Consider the following 22,333-nt stretch of genomic DNA (forward strand, 5'->3'; position numbering starts at 1 on the left):
CCCGTACATCAACCTTCTTAGTAAGGAAATTGCAAGTGGTGCCCCAATTCCCGAGACCTGGAGCGGCGCTGAAATCGTGACTATTTTTAAAAAGGGAGACAGACTTAACCCAGCACATTACAGACCTATCAGTCTGATGGATGTTCTTCAAAAGGTCTTTGCTCGTCAAGTGCTAAGCAAGTTAAGAAAAGTCTATTTTAACTAAATACCAGGCTGGTTTTAGAGGGAAAATTAGCACTGTCGATCAAGTTTTTAGATTTTTATGTTTAACATGGAAATACATTAATATTAGGAATTCCCACCTTTACGTGGCTTTTGTGGACCTCAAAGCGGCCTTTTATCTTGTCCCTAAGGGAAAGTTGTGGATAAGACTAAGGGATCAGGGTGTCCCCGGGAAAATCCTCCAACAAATCATTAGGCTGCACGAGGATAACTACGCAAAGGTGAGGTGGGGTCCTAACAGAGAGCTTTCGGAATGTATAGATATAAAGAGAGGCGTCAGGCAAGGATGCGTGCTGGCGCCAACTCTTTATACGTAAATGACATTCCGGACTCCCTCTTGGGCTGCGAGCATGACTCTCCCAAGTTGGGTGGTCAAGCAGATGATACCATTTTAATCTCCCAGACCCCAAGAGGACTACAGAACTTGCTTAATAAATTCCAATCTTACTGTGTGGATAAGAAGCTGGAGATTAATTCGTCTATAACAAAATATATGGCAATTAGTCCCCACAAGAGTTTTAATAAAGTAATTACTGTTAATAATGAAATGACGAGCATGTGCATAGTTTTAAATACCTGGGTATTACACTTGATACAAAAATGAACTGGAAGCCACAAATTGAAAAATCCAAATTAATTTTAACACAAAACCTAGCAGAAGGCACAGAAATAGTTATACCAGAGCCGTAGCGCCCACAATGGAGCTCTTTAAGTATAAAGCTCAATCCGCCACACTTTATGGGGCAGAACTGTGGGGCCATGTTGCTAAACATGCTTTTTCAGTACATGAAAATAGTTTTTTTAGACAACTACTAGCAGTATCACATTGCACCCCCTTAATCCCTTTTTTTCTTAGACTTGAACATACATTGTTCCGATGACCATGCTATTCTACGTCCATTGCTATATTGGATTTGTCTGGGGTCAACGGACGAATTAGTGAACTATAGAGAAGCATTAAAAGAAATTATGGAAATAAGGAGCACAACTCGGTTGGCATGGCTGACCCACATTGAAAACTGGCTCCTTAAGTTGGGATTATATCATTACTGGACAGAGCCCGGCTCTCTGACCCTATCTTGTAAAAAACTATTGCGGGAAAGGTTCTGGGAATCTGTCCTAAATTCCACAATACAGAACCCAAAAATTGGAACACTTACTCTTAAATTCTTTGATGTGAAATTAGAAAGTAAATTTGAGTTTTTCATGGACGAAATCTTACCAAACACAGCAAAATCATTGTATCTAAAGTTTCGTTATGGATACAAGTAAAGGCTAACACATCAAAATGGGCATGTAATAAGGGTCCTACAGGGAACGTCTTGTTAGAGAGTTGTGAACTGTGTGATATTGGAGCAAGGGAGGATGAGGCTCATATTCTATTCTTATGCCCGGCATATCTTCATATTAGGAAAAAGTGGCTAAAGCCTATTTGCCGCCTATTAGACTTCAGACATATTAAGAAAGCAGAAAGAGTGTTTAAAGGTGACACAACACAGACCATCATATTCAGTTTAAGTCGATTCCTCCTTGCAGTGGCAATAGTACGAAGAAGGCGAGGTCTAAAATTGTAATTGTATTTACTTGTCCAGAAAGGACGCATTATTAGTCACTTCAACAATTTTGAAGGAAAAAGGTTATGTGTTGAGTGGCGGGCTCAGTATCAAAGAATCATTGATACATTCTAGTTCGCTATATGTAATGGATGTAATACCCTCTAAATTGTACATGATTTTAGAGTTTTTTAAAAGTTCTAGCGATATTCATTATTAACAGCACCTGGTACTTATTATTATCATTATTTATTACTATTAATTGTCCCAAACCTTTTAATATTGCATTCTTGCTTGCACTATATAAACTAGGATGGACCAACTGTAATAGTGCGCTTGTAACTGAAAATGTTTGGCACTACCCTCTCTTTTTACAGAAATTATTGTATTGATGTCCATGGCTTTCTATGATCTGTTTTTATTTGGAAATTGATATTGTTTGAGCTTGGTGGTTGTTTTTAAGAGATGGTATTGTTTTTATGCTTATGACTCTTTTATAGTTTGTTTTAACCGAAATAAAGATTTTGAATTGAATTGAATTGAAACTGCAGATAATCTCAATCCATGAAGAGAGTGCAAGGAAGAGCACCCACTGCAGGAAGAGACAGTCAAAGAGCCAGAGACAGGCTGGGTGGAGAGACTGGCTGATGTCAATTGTGAGGTGATGTGACTGACAGGAGAGAATGCAAAAGAAGTGCGGCCATAAAGTTTCAGCACTTGGGATGAGAGACACAAGATTTGGGGAGTGCAGGATGCCCCTGCGCTGACAGGACATTGGCTGTGTTTGACCAGAAGGAGACACCTAGGGGGCATCGTACTCCTTCAGAGTGATTAGGAATCACTGTTGTGGTAATTTTTTGTTGAAAAGTATAGAGAAAGTATGTGTATTTGGTTACAGAATGGAGACTTACTAGATTGACAAATGTTACTGCACCAGTTTCTGCAGGTAATTCAGAGATTCTTATCGAGGATGGGTGAGGAGGTTGGTTAGACATTTTGTTCTATTCTAAGATAAGAGAATGTGAGTTATCAGGTGAGGTATGTCACACTGTGGCTTAGAGCAGGAGCCTGTGTGTTATCAAGTGTGGTATGTCACACTGTAGCTAGGAGCCTGTGTGTTATCAGTGGTGGTATGTCACACTGTGGCTTGGATCAGGAGCCTGGTGTTATCAGGTGCGGTATGTCACACTGTTGCTTAGACTAGGAGCCTGTGTGTTATCAGGTGCGGTATGTCACACTGTTGCTTAGACCAGGAGCCTGTGTGTTATCAGGTGAGGTATGTCACACTGCGGCTTAGAGCAGGAGCCTGTGTGTTATCAGGTGCGGTATGTCACACTGTAGTTTATATCAGGAGCCTGTGTGTTATCAGTGGAGGTATGTCTCTCCCAGCAGGAATAGGAAGGTCACTCGTATACAGGTTTGGGGACGCACTCCTGTGGTGTGTCATTAGTATACAGCTCTGAGGGTTGCGCTTCTGTCATGTCTCTTTAGTATACAGGTAGAGGGTTGTGTCACTCGTATATAGGTAAAGGGTTGTGCTCCTTGGCTGTGTCACTAGTATACAGGTAGAGAGTTGTGCTCCTGTGATGGGTCACAAGTATACAGGTACACAGGTAGGTGCGTTCCTGTGAATCGTCACCAGTGTAGAGGCAGAGGGGTGTGCTCCTGAAGTATGTCACTAGTATTCAGGTAAAGGGTTGTGTTCCTGTGCTGTGTCATTAGTATACAGGTAGAGGGTTGTGCCTCTCAGCTGTCACTAGTGTACAGGTAGAGGGTTGTGTTCTTCTGCTGTGTCATTAGTATACAGGCACACAGGTAGGTGCGTTCCTGTGAATTGTCACCAGTGTAGAGGTAGAGGGGTGTGCTCCTGAGGTATGTCACTAGTATACAGGTGAAGGGGTGCGCTCCTGTACTGTGTCACTAGTATACAGGCAAAGGGTTGTGTTCCTGTGCTGTGTCACTAGTATGGAGGTAGAGGGTTGTGCTCCTGTGCTGTGTCAATATTGTATAGGTAGTGGGTTGTGCTCCAGTGATGTGTACTTAGTATACAGGTACGTTGTTGTGCTCCTGTGCTGTGTTGGTAGTATAGAGGCAGAGGGTTGTGCTCCTGTGCTGTGTCACTAGTATACCTGTAAAGGGTTGTGCTCCTGTGCTGTGTCACTAGTATATAGGCTAGAGCAGGGGACAAGTGTTCTCTTGCATCACTCCTAAAGCATGAAACAACCTCCTAATCCACATCAGAGCCTCTTCCTCTCTTCTGGAATTCTGCAGGAAGCTGAAGACCTGGCTTTTCAATTAACTAACCTACCATAAGCAGGATATCCTCGCCGGTGATAGTGCACTTTACAAACAAACAGAACATAACAAAGGCGTGCACCATGACAAATCAAATATACAGCCTCCTTTGCTACGTCCGTAATATCATTGGCATATTTGCTGCACAAGAGATTTGGAAAAATTTTAAAGTATGTAATAAAAGGAGAACGTTTACCTCATCACCACCATGATCATATAACATTTTATGATTTTTATTTATTGCAGTGACCTTTAGACTGCCAATAATAAAAGAAAGTCCTCTTCAAATACATGGTACACTGTTTAAAACAATTTAAAGGAAATCCCTTTCTTAGTCAATTTTGAATACTTAGTCCTTCTCCGTGTTGTCGATATGTATGTTTCTACCCTTTGTAGACCTATAGGATTCTTCATCAGGACAGAGTTTCCAGTTTGGTGGGCCTATTGAAAACCTGCATCTGAGTGTGATTGGGTAACTAATGTATTGCAACAGAGTAAGCAAACAGAAGGTATTCAGTGATACAATAGGGTTTGTTAGGTCGAAAATGTCTTCAGAATGGTAAACAGGTGTGGACAACTGCAATGAGTGCCTGACTGCATGTGAAACTGGTCTCCTGACCTACTGTGTGGCTGTGCAATCATGCTACTATAACATGTGCACAGAAGCCTAGACCTAAACTTGGCTGTCAGAACCTATGACTGTCAGAACCTGTTTGGTGCCCTGGAGTGATGCGCCAAGAGTGCCCTCACAAACGAGATGACACTACTTCCCATTTCCTGAGTTAGCCACCTAATGTGGTGGTGGCAGCGTATCAGGTTTTGTGGATCATTAGTTATGACCAGACCTCTTTCCTGTGTCAGATGAAAGTACAGTCTACTCTACTGCTTTGGTGTGAGCCCAAGAACCTTGCACTAATCGTCCATGTGCATGTCCAGTGCATGCAGGTAGGGTGGATGTGCAGCACATGTGTGGTGCTAGGAATCGGAGTATGTTGAGAGTCTGAGTATGGGGGCAAGTGGCATCCATTGTGTAACCCTCTGGCACAAGATGGAGGGTGGATACAGATTTTCAAGACAATGCAAGTGTATTAGCTGCTTTCCTGTGGCTTGGGGGTGGAGATCTAGAACCGAGAGCAAAGGGCTGCTGATTAGTTCTTCTTCTGCTTTGCCACTTAGTAGATGGTAATGGTGACGGGTGGGACAGCAGTTCCTTTTGTTAGGACAGGAATTACAGCTTCAGGAACACTGATGACACACAGGTGCAGAGATATCAGACTTCATTGTGCCCCTGTTTTGGACACTCATGCTTGACGCCAGCATCTTTGCTGCCTTCTGTAAATGTCATCACCTTGCACAAAGTCAGGGTCTTAGAGATAGCTAGAAAATTACATTTGAAAGAGAATCAACCTACACCGGTTCCAAAGCATTAGAGAGCAGACACGCAACCCCCGTCTGCGAAATGAGTTCAATAATGTGGGACTCAAATCACCCAATTTTGTTTGAATTCCTTCTTCTTCTTGACCAAGGATGGGAGTGCTGTGTACGGTACTCGGATTGCTCTGCAACAAGGGCTGCTGTCTGCATAAGAGACAGTATCCAGAGGTTAGGGGACATAGCCTGAAATCTGCACTACTTTTGGGAAGACCAAAGGGCTGCCTAGCTCCCAGAAGCCTGCCTGTCTGACAGCGGTGGCTCCTCTGTAATGGCGGAGTAGCGTCGCCCCACTGGCTCACAGCCAGCAGCTGAAAAATAAAATGAGATTTTTATCTACTGGCCGAGCCAGCGCGTGTAGAGGGGACGGGGCTGGGGTCACAGAGAGGAGTGGTTGTGCACTTTTAAGAGCGCATGTCTGTTTGGCCGGCTGTCTCAGGCAGGCCCAACAGACATGCTCAGTTAGGATTCTCTTACATGGCTGTATTCTACAGCTGGGTGGAGAAACGTGCCAGACTCCCTGCTGTGCCTGAGTGGAGCGTCTAAGCAGTCCACTCAAACCCCTCTCAGCACTGTCTAATAGTATGAGTTTCAATAAATCAATTAAAAGTGTACCCGAAATTATCTTAAATATCCTTTTTATAACTTCTGTACCATTTTTATTGCTTCATCGATGATAAACTGTATAAAAAAATACAGCCGCTTCTATTTTGATTTATATATTGTTTAACCATTGTAATTTATGTTTAAAATGATTTAATTCTGGCTTAATTTGTCTTCTTTGTCAGAATAAAATCCCTTGTAGGCACCATGTACCTAAAACAATCTTGACACCCACGCCCACAAGAGTATATTGGGTTACCCAGCAAATATTAACTCCTAGTATGAGAGCAGCGTCGGGATTGGTACGTTTTTTTATGCAACCGCCCCCCCCCCCCCCCACCCCCGCCACCCTAATGGATATTGGTAGCAGCAGCGACTGCTGCCTGATGATGGAGTGAAGAAGAGCGTCACGAGTTGAAAGAGTGCAGCCTGTCCAGGAGGGAAGCCCAGCATATTTCCGGCATGAGAAACACCCAGAGAAAGTGGACTGCCCGTCGGAGAGAGGACAGAAGCGATCTGTATTATGTGGGGTCTAAACAGTCTCCCTGAACTATTCCCTTTGTGAGCGGTGCCAAAACATTCAAGTGAGAATCAACGTTGTGTCATATGATGCCCTGATAAGTGCCCGCTGCTGACTCTCATCAGAAGTGCCCAAGAAGAACCTTCATCAACGTTGATGCGAAAGCACTGATCCGGCCTGGGAAGCTTCAGCTACCAATCACAACCATTCACTGAAAACCTGATGCAGAGGTTGCAACTCCTATGACCAATCTGTGTGCAACTGGCCTTGGAGGCAACAGCTGTCACAGACGAGTGTCGTCGTGCAGGCCTGCTGAACTGATTATCAACAGAGGTCCTTGCCCCATATGAGGCTGCGCACAACTGAAGCTGCTGCTACATTGCTCACACCTTGGTTTAGGAAGGGTTTTTACACCAGGCATGCTCAGTCTGATGGATGGATAGATAACTAAAGAGCCATGTATACATTAACAGATAGATGTGCACAAACATACAGATGCACACAATGTGCACACTCACATACAATTGTTTGTTCAAACTCAGAAGGAAATCTTCAGTACAAGCATACCCAGACTCTCAGAGTCACAGACACACCCATGCATGCACATACGCACTCACATATGCATTTAAAATTACACGGATGTATATCCAGACCCATACATACACAGACTCACAGAGGCACAGACACGCCCATGCATGCACATACACACAAGGATGCATTTGAAATCACAAATATGTATAAATCCAGACCGACGCATACACAGACACACCCATGCATGGACATACACACACACAGAGATGCATTTAAAAAAACACAAGTATATAACTTCAGTCCCATGCATACACAGACTCACAGATGCACAGTCACATCCATACATGCACATGCACACACACAGATGCATTTAAAAAAACTCAAGTATATAACTTCAGACCCATGCATACACAGACTCACAGATGCACAGTCACATCCATACATGCACATGCACACACACAGATGCATTTAAAAAAACACAAGTATATAACTTCAGACCCATGCATACACAGACTCACAGATGTACAGTCACATCCATACATGCACATGCACGCACACAAATAAATTTAAAATCACACAGGTCGATAACTCCAGATCCAAGTTTACACAGGCTCACAAAGGCACAGACACACCCATGCATGCACATACAAATGCATATAAAATCACACAGATATATAACCCCACACTCATGCATACACAAACTCACAGAGGCACAGACACACCCATACACCCATACATGCACATATGCACACACAAATAAATTTAAAATCACACAGGTCGATAACTCCAGATCCAAGCATTCACAGACTCACAGAGGCACAGACAGATGCATTTACAATCACACCGATCTATACTTCCAGACCCATGCATACACTGATGCACAGAGGCACAGACACACCCATGCATGCACCTAAACACACAGAAATAGATATTAAATCACCCTGGTATATAACTGCAGACCCATGCATACAGAGACTAACAGAGGCACAGACACACCCATGCATGCACATAAGCACTCACAGATGCATTTTAAACCATACAGATGTATATCCAGACCCATGCATTCACAAACACACGGAGGCACAAACACACCCATGCAAGCATGCATGAGCATACGCACACATGGATGCATTTACAATCCCAAACATATACAACTCCAGACCCATGCATACACAGACTCACAGAGCCACAGACATACCTATGCTTGCACATACGCACACACAGATGCACACACAGACCCACTGTTAGAAGCTAGAGATTCCGCACGCACCGTTGATGTCAAGTGCACGTCCTGGACCCGCCCCTCCATGTTAGGCCACGAAAGGACACCGTCCGAGACAGCCCTGCTCACCCCCTTAGTAGCTTGACATGAGAAGCCAGTCTTATTTCCAAGGCACGAGTGTTCAGTATGTGCAACCACACCCACAGCAATTCCAATGATGTCATCACAAATGGACTCCACAGAAGTTTGTATAAAATGAGTATACTTTATATAGAAAGATATACGAAATGACCACACGATACACATCCAACATATATACAATGGGTAATATTGTTTCCGGTGGGTTGGGCGGTCCTAATCCCCAACCACTGCTTCTAACCAACAGTTACTCTGACTTTTAAATGTTCTCAACGTGTTAGGCACGTCGTATCACTAGAATCACGCATGTTGCAACATAAAAGGAATACTGCACTACTTAACAATGGGTTCCTGTACAATGCCACCGTGAAACAATGCAATGCGTAGCGTCGTGATCATGTACTGCGTCAACACAAGATAATGCAACTGGGGTCACTACCAGCATGCCCTGTTCAAGGAAGAAATACAGTAATGCATCACACTGCAATTACGTACAGTGTGATACGAAGACAATGCAATGCGTATCACCACCAACATGCCCTGTGCAAGGAAGGAATAAGGCAAAGCGTCACAGTGCAATTCAGTACAGTGCAGTAAATAACCAATGCAGTGCGCCACGCTATGATCCTGTATCCTGCAAGAGCATAACGTAGTGTGTAGCGCACTAACCCCTGCGTCCGTTAAGCACCACTAGTGTCAGACGTTGTCCAATAGTTCAATAGTTCGTTATCAGCAAATATGCAAAGTGTTATACGACTGTTTTCAGAAGTTATGTGTCCGGTTGCCCCCAACACGGATCAACAATGACACCAAAGTTCCACTCCGGACCCTGGGCTCTTTACTGGTCCGTCCGGGAGGGGCACAGACTGAGATCTGGACCAAAGCAACAGGCACACACAGCTGCCAGCAGTGAGAGGCCATGAATGTCCCCCCGAGCCCGCACCCCACTCCAGGCGATGATCCACTTTACCTGGGGAGGCGTGGCCCAACTCTCCTCTCCTGCAGCAGTGGCTTGGCCTCACTCCAGAACCTTGTCACAACAGGCAAGGCATGCTCTGGCCTGTAGTTCAGCTCCGGCGGGGCTGCCGGTCTGGGCCGCCAACGTTCAGCACAAACTCCTTCGACCAAGCTTTCCACACAACGCTGGTACCACCTCACTTTGCCTTCAAGGGCACGATCACTTGGCCCTATCTCTCCAGCACTGTTAGGACTTCTTTGCTCCCCTGTTCTCACTGTTCCCCGGTCCTCCTCACCAGCACCTCCGGTGGCACCTTCAACACGCACCCCTGGTGTGTCCGAGACTCACTACTCCTCCGGCCTCCGATGACCAGACGCACCTCACTATGCCTCAGCTGGCACCTTGACACGCATCCTGCGCGTCAGAGTCTAGCTCCGCCTCCTAGTGCACACGATCGTCAGGCACTCTCTTTTAGCACTGCAACTGCATCCCCACACGCACTCTGTGTGCTGGAGACCCACCTTGTTTCTTGGTGCACACGATGACCCAGGCGCTCTCCACTAACGCCTTGGTCGCACCACGACATGCACACTGCGCGTCTGAGTCTCACCTCTCCTTCTGGTGCACACGAGGCACCAGGCACTCTCCACTAATGCCCAGGCTGCACCACCACACGCTGACCCACGTGTCAGAGACTCACTCCTTCTTAGTGCCTGTGATGTCCCGGCACTCTTCACTAGCACCTTGACTGCACTGTGATACGCACCTCATGCATGTCCCGAATCTCGGCTCTCTTCCATGAGGCCCACTATCCACAGGCACTCCAACACCTGTAGCCGCACCAAGACACGCACCCTGCACGTCAGAGTCTTGATTCGCTCTGGGGGCCCACGATCACCTTGGGCACCCTTTCGGAGGTCTCAGGCTGCCACGACATGGTCCCACCACCGCAGCACTTGAGACTTCCTGGAAACTTTTATGTTCCTGTGTTTCTGAGCAGGGAGCCAGCTCACCTCGGACCCTTTGGGGTACAGGACGCAGCACACAGCAAAGTCCTGCTCAGGAAGAAGGGGGGCATGACCCACTGCAGCACCCCTTTAGTCTCTCCTCAGTCAAGAGCTACAAACTGCCCAGGAGCCCCAGATCACGAAGCAAGGTTCAAGTGTCTCCCGCAGCCTATTCAGCAATTCTTCCTGAGGTAGACGTTTCTTCCCGTATCACGGACAGGTTAAAGCCGCCAGAGACTTGACCAGTCCACATCATCTTCAACGCGCTCCTAGCCCTTCTCTGAATGATACAGAGACCGTTCTTGATGACATCATCAACATAAAAACCAAAGTCTTGGGGTTACAGTTCTTCCAGTTTTACCCCTCATTGTCTTCGAAGTTTCCTTGTGCTCAGGGGTCTCCGACCCCTCCCTAAATCAATCTTGCGTATCTCCCCCCCCAGTGTCACTGTCCTCCCTTTGATACTGGGGGCCTGGATCTTTAAGCACTCAGAGGGAGATGGGTCTAATCCAGGCCTCTTCACCTTGCATAGCCTCTCTTTCTCCCCGCTCCAGGTCCAGGGCAGCCTGGCACCTTCTTCACCCCTCCCCTTGGGCACGACCTCCCTCAGCCTTTATCACCTCTCCCAGATCCAGGCAGGCAATTGATGTTCTGCTGAGACACACAAAAAGGTCTAAAGCACAAACTCAGCCATTTTCTCAAACAGCGGTTTCTGGACACCCAGCGACAAAACCATGTACCCAAAAAGATGCATTATGACGATGTGAGTTCAGACATACCAAACTTCACTGTTCCATTTCTAATTCCTGAGAAACTAGGCTAACAATACTAGACCCAGCCTCCCCCATTCTGTCCTAGTAAGGCAAACATACCAATCAGAGACAACCAATCACGACTACAATTTATATATCTCCGCTAACGGTTTACAAATTAATACCAAGAAGTCAAAATGAATGATGATAGGTGGCATAAAATCAGGCAAGAAAGAATGAAAGATTAACGGGTTACGCATTGAAACTGTGAAATATTATAAGTATCTAGGAATAACATTCAATGATAACCTGGCTTTTAAGCATCACTTTACTATCCTTAAAGCAAAAGCTACAGCCATGTTGTTTGCTTTTAGAAATTTGAGGGATAAGTTGTCTTGTCCAAACCATGAACATCTACTGAAGGTTGTGAAAGAAAAGTTGATTCCTTCTTTGGCTTACGGTTCAATGATTTTCCGTGGGAAATACGCGAAAATTCTCGATGACCGACAAATAAAAGTTTTTAAATCTGTCTTTGGGGTTCCGAGGTATATGGGGCACGCCAATTTCAGATCGGAATTTGGTCAGAAAAGACAATTTCTGTTAAGGCAATCCAACTTTTGTTAAATCGTTATATTCTTTTTTTCGTTCAGACCAAGGCACCCTCACATACCAATGTTGGCAGGAGATAATGAGGTACGAGGAAGCTAGGAGTTGGAGAGCTAATTTAACAGAGAGTTTAAACAATTTTAAGTCTCCGCTTTTTGAAGACGAAGTCAGGAGTGAAGCAGTGTATAAAGAGACAATAAATCACTCAATCTATTAAGTCTTCAAGATAAGGATGAGCTCACAAAAATAGTCACTCTTGGTCGGTTATTAACTCCTTTACCATACTAGTGCCTCAATAATATCTCACAACACATTTAAAACCATTCTTCAGGAACAAATTTATGTTGCTACGGTTTGAGAGATATCCCACGAAGGATGGAATTCCTACATGGGAAAAAAACTGGCCCTCAAACATCTATAGGTTATGTGGTTTTTAAAAAGAATCTTTAATGCATATTGTAAATTTGTGCCCTCAGCTGTTAGAAGAGAGGAAAGCTCTGTTGAAATCCATCTTTAACGAATTAGGTGTGAGAACATGTCGACAAGCCATTATAACCTGTCTCACTGAGAAGATGCCCCGCCTGACTGTACAATTTGTAAAGTTCATTTTTATCACAGAAAAGAAGTTACTCTCCAAGTGCGACTCCCATAATCAGTCGCTTGCCTAGACCGTTAATGATTGTTCTTGCAGGATAATGTTGTTAATGTTGTTATTCCAATTAATTTTAAATGAAAATCGGTAACCACCTAATAACTGTCTCTAAAGTTGTGTATATGACCCTGAATTTGAAGCTCTAACAAGCTTTTAATTGTTTATAGTAATTGGAAAAACAAATTCGAGATTTTTTTATTTAAAAAAAAAGGTTTTTAATTGTCCATAGCAACTGGTTAAATAATCCTAATTACAAGATCAATTATTTGTATTGTGTGGGTCCGTCCTCCAGCTGTTAAATTCTGCACATTTGCTCCTTTAATTATTGCTGCTAAATACAATTGCACATGAATTATTGTTACTAAAAGACTTGGCACAGGCAATTTTTAACTATTGCTGCTAATTGTAATATATTGCGCAGGTGTTTTATTCTTGATTGTAATGATTTTTATTAATCATCAATAAAGTATCAATAAAGTATTACTTATACTACAATCTACATAGGGAACATCTGTACTTGCACAATGATTAGCAGTGGCAAGTACCTACAGCATCAAACTTAACAGGAGGCAAAGGGAAAAAGTCAGGGGTAATCACACCAAGCTATGCCGGGTCTAACATGTGTCCCCTCTAGCCGAAAAGTTGGGGTAAGTAACCACCATCATGGGAGTTCTCATCACTGAGGTGGAAAAATCTGGACAGACCATCAGCATTGGCGCGTTTGGCTCCAGGACGGTGTTCCACCAGGAAGCCCATCCCCTGTAGGGAGATGGACCACCACAACAGCTCTGAGTTCTCACCCCTCATCTGCATTAACCATCTGAGGGGTCTGTGGTCAGTCTGAACCAGTAAATGAGTCACAAACAAGTAGGGCCGCAACTTCTTCAGAGCCCAGACCACAGCAAAAACTTCCCTTTCAATTGCACTCCACCTTTGTTCCCTGGGGATTAGCCTTCGGTTAATGAAAGCTACCGGTTGGTCCAAGCCCTCGTTGTTCAACTATGAGAGCACTGCTCCTACACCATGCTTTTGAAGCATCCGTCTGTACTATAAATTCCTTGGAGAAATCCGGCGCCCGTAACATGGGTGCGGTGCACATAACAGACTTCAGGGCATCAAAAGCGATCTGACAGGCATCTGTCCAGATCACCTTCTTAAGCTGTTTCTTGGAAGTCAGTTCCGTCAAAGGGGCCACCAGGGTGCCATACCCCTTTATGAACCATCGGTAATGCCCAGTGAGTCCAAGGAAGGACCCCACTCCTGTCTGTCCTGGGGGATTCCCAAGCCAAGATGGTATCAATCTTTGCCTGCAGGGTTGCCACCTGGCCGCTCCCTACCAGGTGTCCTAAGTACACTACAGAATCCTGCCCTATCTGACACTTACTTGCCTTGTGGAGTGGTGTGGCTCACTGGTTAGAGGTGGCAGACCCGGGAGCAGAAGTCGGCCCGGGACCAGGGTTCAATTCCCGACACGGCAGGGTCGTGGACCAGGGTCAGCGGACTCGAAAATTCTCATCTCGGTGCCTACTCTAACCTGAAGTCCCACTCGGCAACTCTAGGCATTAGCTTGCCTAATCTCCACAACGGCCCCACCAACGCCGGGGATGCCTGGCTCCACCTTGGGGATTCCCAGTAGGGACCATCCCACAGGGAAAGCCAGGACGGGTTCCCCAGTGGTATACAGCGCCGGGACGCCCCTTTGCTGGGGCAGCTGTGCGCTTTACAAGTATACGACATTTAACATTTTGATAGTTAGGCTCACCCTCTGCAGGGCCTTCAACACTGCACAAAGGTGTTGCAAGTGTTCCTCCCACTTGGAACTGAACACTGCAATGTCGTCCAGGTACGCAGCGCTGAATTCCTCCAGCCCACTCAGCACCTGGTTAACCAGCCTCTGGAAGGTGGCAGGGACGTTCTTCAACCCAAAGGGCATAACCCTGAACTGGTAGTGCCCCTCGGGGTAGAGAACGTGGACTTCTCCTTAGCCCCCCTCAGTCAAGGCAATCTGCCAGTACCCAGATGTCAAATCAAATGTACTGAGGTACCGGGCAGCTCCCAAACGATCCACAAACTCATCAGCTCTGGGGATGGGGTGCGCATCCGTTTTAGTGACCGCGTTGAGCCCCCCGTAATCCACACAGAACCAAAGTTCTGGAGGGGTACCTGGCACAGCAGCTTTCGGTACGAGGACCACTGGGCTAGCCCAGGGGCTGCTTGAAGGCTCAATCACCCCTAGCGCCAACATCTTGGAGACCACCTCCTTAATGCTGGCCATGACTTTATCAGCTGCCCTGTAAAACTTCTGCTTGACAGGTAGGCTGTCCCCCGTGTCCACATCATGGACACACCAGTGGGTGACTCTGGGGGTCAGAGAAAACAGCAAGGCGAACTGACCCAACACTCGCCGACAGTCCCTCCGCTGTAACGGGGTAGGGAAGGTCAGAGGTTCACTCCATGCACTGACCCATCCTTTTCCTTGGCTGACAGGAGGTCGGAAAGAGGTTCACTCTGCTCTTCCGCCCCGACATCTGTAGCCAAGAGCATGGTCCCTTCCGACCTTTCAAAATATGGTTTGAGGCGGTTTACATGGAGCACCCTTAGCAGATTCCCAAGAGTCTGGAAGTCAACTAAGTAGGTAAATTTGCTCCTGCGCTCCACCACCTCATAAGGCCCAGTCCACTTTTCTTGGAGAGCGCAAGGCTCCACCAGCGCCACCTTCTGCCCAGGTTGAAACTCGACCAGAGTGTCATTCTGGTCATACCATTGTTTCATATCTTCCTGGATGGCTTCCAGGTTCGCCTGAGTGAGCTGCCTGAAATGCCTAGTTTGGTTCCTGAAAGCCAGCATGTAACTGTATACATCCAGGGGGGGTTTACTAGGAGCCTTCTCCCAACCCTCCTTCACCAAACTCAGAGTACCTCTGACCTGGTGCCCATAAAGGAGTTCAAAGGGACTGAACCCTAAGGACTTCTGCGGCACTTCCCTGTATGCAAACAACAGGTAGGGCAAGAGGATGTCCCACTTATGCCTAAATGGTTCCCCCAGACCCATAATCATGCCCTTCAAGGTCCGGTTAAACCTCTCAACCATACCATTACCCTGGGGTTAGTACAGTGTGGTGAACTTGTAGGTTACACCGCACTCCTTCCACAGAGATTTCATATACCGTGACATGAAATTAGTGCCCCTGTCGGACACCACCTCTCTGGGAAACCAACGGGCCGTCACCTTCGGGAGGAGGATGCCCTCCGGATTCCGTTTGGCATGGTCCACCAAGACCAGGATAAACCTGTTGTTCATTGCTTTCTTGGGATCCAGATGCCCCAAAATGTCAATTCCCACCCCCTCAAAGGCTGTGCTGACCACAGGGAAAGGTTGGAGGGGAGCCTTTTGCTTCCTTCCACTCTTACCACTCTCCTGGCAAGTCTGACAGGTCCTGCAATGAGTATCACATCTCTTGCACATCTGGGGCCAGTAAAAGTGGGTGACAAGCTGCTGAACGGTCTTGTCCTGCTCCAAATATCCCGCCAAGGGTACATCATGAGCCAACCCCAATAGGAAGGCTCTGAAGTGCTGGGGTACTACCAACGCACGCGCTGATCCAGGTTCAGCCACCCTTGGCTCACTATACAGGAGATCGTTTTCCCAGTAAATCAAGTGTGATCCCGACGGATCATCTGCTGTCTGGTTTAAGGCCTGCTGCCGCAAACCCCTAAGAGAAGGGCACTTTTTTCTGCTCCTCGCAGAATACCTCCCTGGCGGGCCCGCCTTCCTGCTGCCAATCGGTCAGCCCTGGAAGGTCCCCCAGTTCAGCTACTTGTCCCCCTGTAGGTTCCAGGGTATCTCCCTTATAGAGTCCCTCCTTCTGGACCGTGGGAACAGGGGAGGCGGTTTCCCGTGCCCCTTGCCTTTTCTTTTAACTGCAGACGCCGGGGCCACTGTCTCAGGCCCCAGGTCCTCTTGAGTACCTTTACTGGCTACCATTGACCGAGTGGTCACACACGCCCACTCAGGTAGACCCAACATCTCCAAATGCGCCTGGCGCCCCACCTCCTTCCAAGGGGAACTCTCCAGGTCATTCCCGAGCAGACAGTCTATAGTCATGGATGGACTTACAACAACCTTCAAAGAGCCTGAGACCCCTCCCAATTCAAAGGGGACCAGCGCCACCTTGCAAAGGCGGTCTGAATTGTATGCTGACATTACCGGGTAAAGCACATCAGGAATTATTTGCTTGTCAGACACCCACTGACACCTAAAAGATGTCAAACTGTCTCCGGTGTCTATCAGAGCCTCCCACCCTCCGCCCACTGATGGTCATCCACTCCCTGTATTTCGTGGTGTTTTCTGTCAGTGGGATTTCTTGGACCACCTCATGATCTCCTAAGGAGACCAGGGTCATGACCGCTTGCTCCTCCTCATCCCTTTGACTTAGGTCCTCCCCCAAGACTACACTAACCAAACCTGGTGTTGGAGCACCAGGGGGTGTAGGGGACTTCTTGGGGCATTTAGGGGAGATATGACCCACTTCTTTACAGAAGTAACATGTAGGGGTACCTCGGGCTCCCTCTTGCCCCAGGAGAGCCAAGTCCTCTTCGTCTTGGGAGACTGTGACCCCTTCTTGGGGGATTGCTTAGGGGCCCCTTAGATGACTCCTTGTGGTTACCCTTATCCTCCCCCACCCTCAGCGGGGGACCCTGCCCACTCTTGGCAGCAGTACGCCCAATCCTCTTGTGGACCTGGGTACTAGTCCAGTTGTCTGCCTCCTTAGCAAGCTTACTGGGATCAGTCAGCTTACTTTCCAAAAGATGCTGGTGCAGCTCGGGAATACAGAGACTATGTAAATGTTCCCAACTAATTAAATCACATAAGCCCTTAAAATCAGTGACTTTGCTGCCTAACATCCAACCATCCAATGCCCGGGTGTACTCATTCACACATTCTACCCAAGTACGGGATTCTAGTTTCTTAGAGGTCCTGAACTTCTGCCGATATTGTTCAGGGGTGAGCCCATGCCGGAGCACCAAGCCTCCCTCATGTTGGCGTAGTTCAGGATTCCCGCCCTATCTAAAGGGGATAGAACGTCCTTTCCTGAAGCCTCCAAGTGTTTCCATAGGCCCGCCCCCAATGCTTCTCGGGCACCTCATTCATACTTAGTGCAATCTCATATGCCGTGAACCACGCATAAATGTCATCACCCCTCTGGTAATCTTGTACTGAATCCTTGGGGATGTACACCTTCCCTCCTGGCACTGGTGGTGTGCTGCCACCAGTTGTCTACCTTTCATGTCCAGTTCCCTCATGCTTATGTCATGAGTGAGAAGAATCTTCTTCTCCTCCAACGCGAGAGCTCCCTTGCTCTCCTCTACTTGAGCCTTCAGTTTTAACACCTCCAACTCATGCAGCCTGACCCTTTGGTTATCCTCCAACGCCTCTGGTGAAAACCTCCTCCCGGAATGGCCACTGCCAGCCCCACTGGCTGGCCCCTTCACTGGCAAATCCTGTGTACCAAATTCATTCCCGGGGTCCTCCACATCTACTTCACCATCACCCGTCCTGGAGTTTCTTGGGCTTTCACCAGACCCTCAAGGCCACCTGTAGCTCCTCCTTTTTGGTACTACCCCTCATCGGACATCCCAAGGCTCTGCAGAACCTTCTCAGCTGTTCAACATTATAAGACAACAAAGCCTCAATGTCAAACTCACATTCTATAGCCGTAGCCCCACAGGCTATCAGACTACCTCCTGAGTCATGATGTGTGGATAACAGGGTCACTCCAAAGATAGAACCAATAAACAAATACAATATGTGGTTGTATCGTGGTCTACAGTCAATTTGCGATGCGCATCAATTACTGTGAGTGGTTTTGCACGTACACGTTTTAATAACGTTAGGATCGAATCCCGACACTCTGCCACCAATTGTTAGAAGCCAGAGATCCTGCATGCACCGTTGTTTTCAAGTGGATGACCCGGATCCCCCCCCGCGCTTCCACATTAGGCCAAGAAAGGACACCGTCCGAGACAGCCCTGCTCACCCCAATAGTAGCGTGACATTAGCAGCCAGGCTTATCTCCAAGGCACATGTGATCAGTATGTGCAACCACGCCCACAGCAATTCCAATGATGTCACCACAAATGGACTCCACACGAGTTGGTATAAAACGAGTGTACTTTATATAGAAAGATATACGAAATGACCACACAATACACATCCAACATATATACAATGGGAAATGTCGTTTCCGGTGGGTTGGCCGGTCCTAATCCCCAACCACTGCTTCTAACCAACAGTTATGCTGACTTTTAACCGTTCTCAACAGGTTAGGTATGTCGTGTCACTAGAATCACACATGATGCAAAATAAAAGGAATACTGCACTACTTAACAATGGGCTCCTGTACAATGCCACAGTGAAACAATGCAATGCGTAGCATCACGATCATGTACTGAGTCAACACAAGATAATGCAACTCCATTCACTACCAGCATGCCCTGTTCAAGGAAGAACTACAGCAATGCGTCACTCTGCAATTATGTACAGTGCGATAGGAAGACATTGCAATGCGTATCACCACCAACACGCCCTGTGCAAGGAAGGAATAAGGCAAAGCGTCACAGTGAAATTCAGTACAGTGCAGTAAATAACCAATGCAGTGCACCATGCTATGATCCTGTATCCTGCAAGAAAAACATAACGTAGAGCGTAGCACACTAACCCCTGAGTTCGTTAAGCACTACTAGTGTCAGACGTTGTCCAATAGTTAGATAGTTCGATAGCAGCAAATATGGAAAGTGTTACACAACTGTTTTCAGACGTTGTGCGACCGGTTAAACCCAACACAGATCAACGATGACACCAAAGTTCCACTCCGGGCCCTGGCCCCTGTATTGCCCCGTCAGGGAGGGGCATTGACTGAGATATGGGCCGAAGCAACAGGCGCACACAGTGCCGGTCCCACCCCCCCCCCCCCAGGCGATGATCTGCTTTACCTAAGGGGGCCACAACCCCACTCTCCTCTCCTGCAGCAGTGGCTTGGCCTCACTCCAGAACCGTGTTACTATGGGCAAGGCCGCTCGGGCCGGTAGTTCAGCTCCTGCGGGACTGCGGGTCCGGGCCCTCCAACGTTCAGCACAAACTCTTTCCATGAAGCCTTCCACACAACGCTGCTGCCACCCCACCTTGCCTTCGAGGGCCCGATCAGTTGGCCCTCCTCTCCAGCGCTGTTAGGACTTCTTCGCTCTCCGGTGCTCACCACTCCCCGGTACTCCTCACCAGCACCTCCGGTGGCACCTTCGACATGCACCCCTGGAGCGTCCAAGACTCACTCCTCCTCCGGCCTCCGATGACCAGGCACACCTCACTACGCCTTGGCTGGCACCCTGACACGCACCCTGTGCATCTGAATCTCGCGCCATCTCCTGGTGCACACTATCTTCAGGCACTCTCCTCTAGCGCAGCAACTGCACCCCCACACGCACCCTGAATGCTGGAGACCCACTTAGTTTCTTGGTGCACACGATGACCCAGGCGCTATCCACTAACACCCTGGCTGCACCACCACACACCGACCTGCGTGTCTGAGACTCACTCATTTTTAGTGCCCACGATGTCCCGCAACTCTTCACTTGCGCCTTGACTGCACTGCGGCATGCACCCCTTGTGCGTACCGAATCTTGGCTCTCTTCCACGATGCCCACAATCTACAGGCACTCCAACACCTGTAGCCACACCAAGACACACGCCCTGCACGTCAGAGTCGTGATTCGCTCCGGGTGCCCACGATCACCTTAGCCACCCTTTCGGAGGTCTCAGGTTCCCACGACACAGTCCCACCACCACGCCTCTTGAGACTTCCAGGAAACTTATGTTCCTGTGTTTCCGAACAGGGAGCCAGCTCACCTCAGGCCCTTGGGTTACAGGATGCAGCACACAGCAAAGTCATGCTCAGGAAGAGGGGGACACGACCCACCTTAAGTCTCTCCTCGGTCGAGAGCTACAAACTGCCCATGAGCCCCAGATCACGAAGCAAGGGTCAAGTGTCTCCCACAGCCTATTCAGCAACTCTTCCTGAGGCAGACATGTTCTTCCTATATCACGGACAGGTTAAAGCCGCCAGAGACTCGACCAGTCCACAGTGTCTGCAAAGCTCTCCTAGCCCTTCTCTGAATGATACTGAGACCGTTCTCGATGACATCATCAACATAAAAACCAAAGTCTTGGGGTTGCAGTTCTTCTAGTTATACCCCTCATTGTCTTTGAAGTTTCCTTCTGCTCAGGGGTCCCTGACCCCTCCCTAAATCAGTATTGATTATCTCCATCCCAGTGTCACCATCCTCCCTTTGATACTGGGGGCTCGGATCTTTAATCACTCACAGGGAGATGGGTCAATTGTTTCATGGCTCTAAACCAGGCCTCATCACCTCGCAAAGCCTCTCCTTCTCCCCGCTCCAGCTGCAGGGCAGCCTGGCACCTTCTTCCCCCCTCCCTAGGGCACGACCTCCCTCAGCCTTTCTAACCTCTCCCAGATCCAGGCAGGCAATTCACGTTGTGCTGAGACACACATAAAGGTCTAAAGCTCAAACTCAGCCATTTTCTCAAACAGCAGTTTCTGGACACCCAGCGGCAAAACCATCTACCCAAAAAGATGCGTTATGACTCTGTGAGTTCAGACATATCAAACGTCACTGTTTCATTTCCAATTCTTGGGAAACTAGGCTAACAATACTACACCCAGCCTCCTCCATTCTGTCCTATAGGCAGGATGGCCTTTCATCATGGAAAATGAAATGGAGTATTTTCCACTGTTAGGGCCTAGCACCCACACTGGCACAGGTCCTGTCTTTTATCTACACTGCACCCTGCCTAGGGGTTACCAGCATGTCCTACAGGGGTGCCCCATGTGTATGCAAAAGGGAAAGTAAGGCCTGACAAGTGGTAGCACTTTTCAGGACAACATGCTAATTTAGCATAATGCACGCAGCTCCTACACTGAAGACCTATGTTCCCTCTCTGCACATTTCTTTAGTACCAGCCCTGGCACACACAGTGCGCAGCACTTAGGTATCTTGCTAGTAAGGCAAACATACCAATCAGAGACAACCAATCACCACTATACAGGGAGCATCTGTACTTGCACACTGATTAGCAGTGGCAATTACCTACAGCATCCAACTTCACGGAGGCAAAGGCAAAAAGTCAGGGGTAATCACGCCAAGCTATACCAAGTCTAACACCCATGCATACACAGACTCACAGAGGCACAGACACACCCATGCATGCACATACACACACACAGATGCATTTAAAATCACACAGATATATAACTCCAGACCCATGGATACACAGAGGCACAGACACACCCAGGCATGCACATATGCACTCACAGATGCATTTAAAATCATGCAGATGTATATCCAGACCAATACATACACAAACTTACAGAGGCACAAACACATCCATGCAAGCATGCATGCACATTCGCACACACAGATGTATTTACAATCCCACAGATACACAATTCCAGACCCATGCATACAGAGACTAACAGATGCACAAACACACCCATGCCTGCACATACGCACACACAGATACATTTAAAATCACATAGATATATAACTCCAGACCCATGCATACACAGATGCACAGAGGCACAGACACACCCATGCCTGCACATATGCACATAGAGATACATTCAAAATCACACAGATACATAACTTCAGACCCATGCATACACAGACTCACAGAGGCACAGACACACTCATGCATGCACCTGCGCACACACAGATGCATTTAAAATCTCACAGATTTATAATTCCAGACTTAAGCATGCACAAACGCAGA

The 22,333-nt window shown here is 47.5% G+C and overlaps 1 protein-coding gene across 2 annotated transcripts in view; it reads right to left on the bottom strand.

The window, feature by feature from the left end:
• Nucleotides 1-22,333, bottom strand: part of LOC147710201 (E3 ubiquitin-protein ligase TRIM39-like) — a 488,982-nt gene that overhangs the window by 370,747 nt on the left and 95,902 nt on the right. The gene's annotated exons all lie outside the window — the stretch shown is intronic.

This window comes from Lissotriton vulgaris, chromosome 5 (assembly GCF_964263255.1).
Source record: "Lissotriton vulgaris chromosome 5, aLisVul1.2, whole genome shotgun sequence".
NCBI classification, from domain to species: Eukaryota; Metazoa; Chordata; class Amphibia; order Caudata; family Salamandridae; genus Lissotriton; species Lissotriton vulgaris.